This window comes from Oncorhynchus kisutch, linkage group LG14, assembly GCF_002021735.2.
Source record: "Oncorhynchus kisutch isolate 150728-3 linkage group LG14, Okis_V2, whole genome shotgun sequence".
Taxonomy (NCBI): Eukaryota; Metazoa; Chordata; class Actinopteri; order Salmoniformes; family Salmonidae; genus Oncorhynchus; species Oncorhynchus kisutch.
In genome coordinates this window covers 89,759,611-89,765,610 of record NC_034187.2, presented here as the reverse complement: position 1 = coordinate 89,765,610, position 6,000 = coordinate 89,759,611, and the positions used below count along the sequence as shown (strand labels likewise).

Below are 6,000 nucleotides of genomic sequence, written 5' to 3'. Positions count from 1 at the left end.
AACAGCTTCTATCTCAAGGCCATCAGACTGTTAAACAGCCACCACTAACATTGAGTGGCTGCTGCCAACACACTGTCAATGACACTGACTCAACTCCAGCCACTTTAATAATGGGAATTGATGGGAAATGATGTAAATATATCACTAGCCACTTTAAACAATGCTACCTCATATAATGTTACTTACCCTACATTATTCATCTCATATGCATACGTATATACTGGACTCTATATCATCGACTGCATCCTTATGTAATACATGTATCACTAGCCACTTTAACTATGCCACTTTGTTTACATACTCATCTCATATGTTATACCGTACTCGATATCATCTACTGTATCTTGCCTATGCTGCTCTGTACCATCACTCATTCATATATCCTTATGTACATATTCCTTATCCCCTTACACTGTGTATAAGACAGTAGTTTTTTTAAAAATTGTTAGTTAGATTACTTGTTCGTTATTACTGCATTGTCGGAACTAGAAGCACAAGCATTTCGCTACACTCGCATTAACATCTGCTAACCATGTGTATGTGACAAATATTTTTTTTTGATTTGACTACTCTGTTATTTTTCTACCTACTCTGTAATCTTCAACCTACTCTGCAATATTCAACCCACTCTGTAATGTTCATCCTACTCTGTTGTCTTCATACTGCTCTGTGATCTTCATACTACTCTGTTATTTTTCTGGCTACTCTGTAATCTTCATCCTACTCTGTTGTTCATACTGCTCTTTTATCTACAACCTGCTCTGTTGTCTTCATTATGTTTTGTTGTCTTCATACTACTCTGTTGTGTCTTCAATCGTAAAATGCTACATCAGTAGTAATATGTTCTACTGATAAAATAATATAATATATTCGCCTAACACTCAACTAACTGTGTCTGTTCTACTGATGGAATGATATAATCTATCATCCTAACCCTAACCCCTAACCCCTAACTCTAACCCTAACCCTAACCCTAACCCTAAACCCTAATTCTAACCCCTAACCCTAACCCCTAATCCGAACCCCTAATCCTAACCCTAACCCTAATCCCTAACCCTAACCCTAACCCCTAACCCTAATCCATAACCCTAACCCTAACCCTAACCCCAACCCCAACCCCTAACCCCTAACCCTAACCATAACCCTAACCCCTAACGCCTAATCCTGACCCTAACCCCTAACCCCTAACCCTAACCCCTAACCCCTAACCCCTAACCCTAACCCTAACCCTAACCCTAACCCTAACCCTAACCCTAACCCCTAACCCTAAACCCTAACCTTAACCCTAACCCTAACCCCAACCCCTAACACCTAACCCTAACCCTAACCCCGAACCCCTAACCCTAACCCTAACCCCTAACCCTAACCCCTAACCCTAACCCTAACGCCTAATCCTTTTTTATTTTTTTTATTTCACCTTTATTTAACCAGGTAGGCATGAGGAGGTAGGCAAATAATTACAATTTTGCAGATTAACACTGGAGTGATGAATGATCAGATGGTCATGTACAGGTAGAGATATTGGTGTGCAAAAGAGCAGAAAAGTAAATAAATAAAAACAGTATGGGGATGAGGTAGGTGAAAAAGGGTGGGCTATTTACCAATAGACTATGTACAGCTGCAGCGATCGGTTAGCTGCTCAGATAGCTGATGTTTGAAGTTGGTGAGGGAGATAAAAGTCTCCAACTTCAGCGATTTTTGCAATTCGTTCCAGTCACAGGCAGCAGAGTACTGGAACGAAAGGCGGCCAAATGAGGTGTTGGCTTTAGGGATGATCAGTGAGATACACCTGCTGGAGCGCGTGCTACGGATGGGTGTTGCCATCGTGACCACTGAGCTGAGATAAGGCGGAGCTTTACCTAGCATGGACTTGTAGATGACCTGGAGCCAGTGGGTCTGGCGACGAATATGTAGCGAGGGCCAGCCGACTAGAGCATACAAGTCGCAGTGGTGGGTGGTATAAGGTGCTTTAGTGACGAACCCTAATGCCTAATTCTAACCCCTAACCCTAACCCCTAATCCGAACCCCTAATCCTAACCCTAACCCTAACCCTAACCCCTAACCCTAATCCATAACCCTAACCCTAACTCTAACCCTAACCCCAACCCCAACCCCTAACCCCTAACCCTAACCATAACCCTAACCCCTAACCCTAACGCCTAATCCTGACCCTAACCCCTAACCCCTAACCCTAACCCCTAACCCCTAACCCCTAACCCCTAACCCTAACCCTAACCCTAACCCTAACCCCTAACCCTAAACCCTAACCTTAACCCTAACCCTAACCCCAACCCCTAACACCTAACCCTAACCCTAACCCCGAACCCGTAACCCTAACGCCTAATCCTAACCCTAACCCCTAACCCTAACCCCTAACCCTAACCCCAAACCCCTAATCCTAACCCTAATCCCTAACCCCTAACCCTAACCCAATCCCCTAACCCCTAACCCCTAACCCTAACCCTAATCCATAACCCTAACCCTAACCCCTAACCCCAACCCCTAACCTCTAACCCTAACCCTAACCCTAACGCCTAATCCTGACCCTAACGCCTAACCCCTAACCCTAACCCTAACCCTAACCCTAACCCTAACCCTAACCCTAACCCTAACCCTAACCCTATCCCTAATCCATAACCCTAACCCTAACCCTAACCCCTAACCCTAAACCCTAACCCTAACCCCTAACCCTAACCCCTAACCCTAACCCTAACCCTAACGCCTAATCCTGACCCTAATGCCTAACCCCTAACCCTAACCCTAACCCTAACCCTAACCCTAACCCCTAACCCTAACCCTAACCCCAACCCCTAACCCTAAACCCTAAACCCTAACCCTAACCCCTAACCCTAACCCCTAACCCTAACCCTAACGCCTAATCCTGACCCTAATGCCTAACCCCTAACCCTAACCCTAACCCTAATCCATAACCCTAACCCTAACCCTAACCATAACCCCTAACCCTAACCCTAACCCCTAACCCTAACCCCTAACCCCTAACCCCTAACCCTAACCCTAACCCCTAACCCTAACCCTAACCCTAACCCTAACCCTAAACCATAACCCTAACCCCTAACCCTAACCCTAACCCTAACCCCTAACCCTAAACCCTAACCCTAACCCTAACCTTAACCCTAACCCCTAACCCTTAACCCTTAACCCTAACCCTAACCCCTAACCCTAACCCCTACCCCTACCCCTACCCCTTACCCCTAACCCCTAAACCCTAACCCCTAACCCCTAACCCCTAACCGTAACCCTCAACTGTTGTTTTACTCTTACAAGGCTTGCAGACTATTTTTTATACGTTTTTAATTGCAATGATCCTGATATGTGGTTGTTTCACTTACTTCAGTTGAATACACTGTTACGAATGTTGGCAAAATGACTAACATGTAAAATGTAAATGTGTAGACCACTGCTGTACATGTCACATTTGGGGTTTTAGGCTGGGTTTCTGTACAGCACTTTGAGATATCAGCTGATGTACGAAGGGCTATATAAATAAATTTGATTTGATTTGATTTGATTTGATTATGATTCATTACACATTAATAAAACCTAACATTAGGAATAACCCCACTACCACACTTGCAATGTCTGCAGGCCTTTACATGACTCAGCAGGGCACAATGGCCTGGTTTCCAAAAGCTGTCCATTAAGAAACAGTCGCTCAATCCAACCTGACTCCCAGCTAATCATCCTGTGTACTTTGACTTCCACTGATCTATTTAACTAAAGCATGTCCTCCACTGTGAACAGACATCTGCTCTCAGCTGTAGGACAGCCGATCTGCCATGAGGATTCAGTATAGCCTTACTGCTGCACATTGGAACAATTTAAATAAAACAGCTCAATGCATTGAAGATACTTTGTAGCAGGACACTTTTACAAAATAATTGTTCCCTGATTAGTTGATTTTGAAAAATAATCTGTAGGCTATATTTTTTACTAAAATAGAATCAGTAGTATAGTTTTAAAGGTAAGATAACATGTAAATGAGTTAAATTGGAAACATTTCGAACAGAAAATGCTTAATGTTTGTTATGTTTTTTCATAATTTGTTTACTGAGTCTTGTGTGAAGTTTTATTTTCTTGGTCTTTTTTCCTGACCACCAGTGACAGACAGAAAACCCCATTGAAGTGCTGGGTTCTAGTTGCCAAGGAAACGCAGGTTTCCATTGGCCTGTAGAGTATCATGTGACCTGGGGCTTTGACATCATAGTGGGAGGGGCTAATGTTCAGCCCCTGGGCTTAGCAGAATGTTCAGGGCTATGAGGAATCTATTGGACAGTGAGTTGAAGCTGCCTGACTGAGCCACTCCTTCTCTCTTTTCCCTGCCTGCTACCTGTTGCTGCTTCAACTTTTAACCCCCAACCATCCTCCACCAAAGTTCCTGAAGCTGCAGCAACTCGCAATTTGGGGCATACCATACATGGACTACTAGAGAGTCTTCAACAGGACTGCAAGTAACGTAAGTAAAGGGCTGATTTCTTATCTGCTGTTTCCTGTGTCTATGTCTCCTTTATCTGCTGTGTCCATGTGTCTGTCTGTCTGTCTGTCTGTCTGTCTGTCTGTCTGTCTGTCTGTCTGTCTGTCTGTCTGTCTGTCTGTCTGTCTGTCTGTCTGTCTGTCTGTCTGTCTGTCTGTCTGTCTGTCTGTCTGTCTGAGTTGGGAGTCTGTCTGTGTTCTGAGTTACAGCCAGGTGCTTTCCTACTGGGTTTTAGTTGCAGCTGTGCTTTTCTACTGGGTTACAGTTGCAGCATACCCTTTGATCATGACTCTCAGTTCATTTGATTGATTGATTTATTTCACCTTTATTTAACCAGGTAGGCTAGTTGAGAACATGTTCTCATTTGCAACTGCGACCTGGCCAAGATAAAGCGTAGCAATTCGACACATACAACAACACAGAGTTACACATGGAATAAACAAAACATACAGTCAATAATACAGCCGAACAAAAGAAAACAAAAAGTCTATATACAGTGAGTGCAAATGAGGTAAATTAAGGAAATAAATAGGCCGTGGTGGCGAAGTAATTACAATATAGCAATTAAACACTGGAATGGTAGATCGGCAGAAGATGAATGTGCAGGTAGAGATACTGGGGTGCAAAGGAGCAAAATAAATAAATAAATACCAGTATGGGGATGAGGTATGTAGATAGATGGGCTGTTTACAGATAGGCTAAGTACAGGTGCAGTGATCTGTAAAATGCTCTCACAGCTGGTGCTTAAAGCTAGTGAGGGAGATGTGAGTCTCCAGCTTCAGAAAGCTGGAGACTCACAATTCGTTCCAGTCATGGGCAGCAGAGAACTGGAAGGAAAGACGACCAAAGGAGGAATTGGCTTTGGGGGTGACCAGTGAGATATACCTGCTGGAGCGCGTGCTACGAGTGGGTGCTGCTATGGTGACCAGTGAGTTGAGATAAGGCGGGGCTTTACCTAGCAGAGACTTGTAGATAACCTGTAGCCAGTGGGTTTGGCGACGAGTATGAAGCGAGGGCCAGCCAACGAGAGCGTACAGGTCGCAATGGTGGGTAGTATATGGGGCTTTGGTGACAAAACGGATGGCACTGTGATAGACTGCATCCAGTTTGTTGAGTAGAGTGTTGGAGGCTATTTTATAGATGACATCACCGAAGTCGAGGATCGGTAGGATGGTCAGTTTTACGAGGGTATGTTTGGCAGCATGAGTGAAGGATGCTTTGTTGCGATATAGTAAGCCGATTCTAGATTTCATTTTGGATTGGAGATGCTTAATGTGAGTCTGGAAGGAGAGTTTACAGTCTAACCAGACACACAGGTATTTGTTGTTGTCCACGTATTCTAAGTCAGAGCCATCCAGAGTACATTACATTAGGACTCTCAGTTCATTACAGTATGACTCTCAGTTCATTACATTATGACTCTCAATTCATTACATTATGACTCTCAATTCATTACATTATGACTCTCAGTTCATTACATTATGACTCTCAGTTCATTACATTATGA

The 6,000-nt window shown here is 43.8% G+C and overlaps 1 protein-coding gene across 1 annotated transcript in view; it reads left to right on the top strand.

Moving 5' to 3' along the window:
• Nucleotides 1-4,273: 4,273 nt before the first annotated feature.
• Nucleotides 4,274-6,000, top strand: part of LOC109881178 (neurocalcin-delta A) — a 79,490-nt gene continuing 77,763 nt past the window's right edge. Inside the window, exon 1 of the mRNA XM_020473334.2 lies at nucleotides 4,274-4,475. The gene's annotated coding sequence lies outside the window, so the exon portion shown is untranslated. The remainder of the gene's footprint in view (nucleotides 4,476-6,000) is intronic.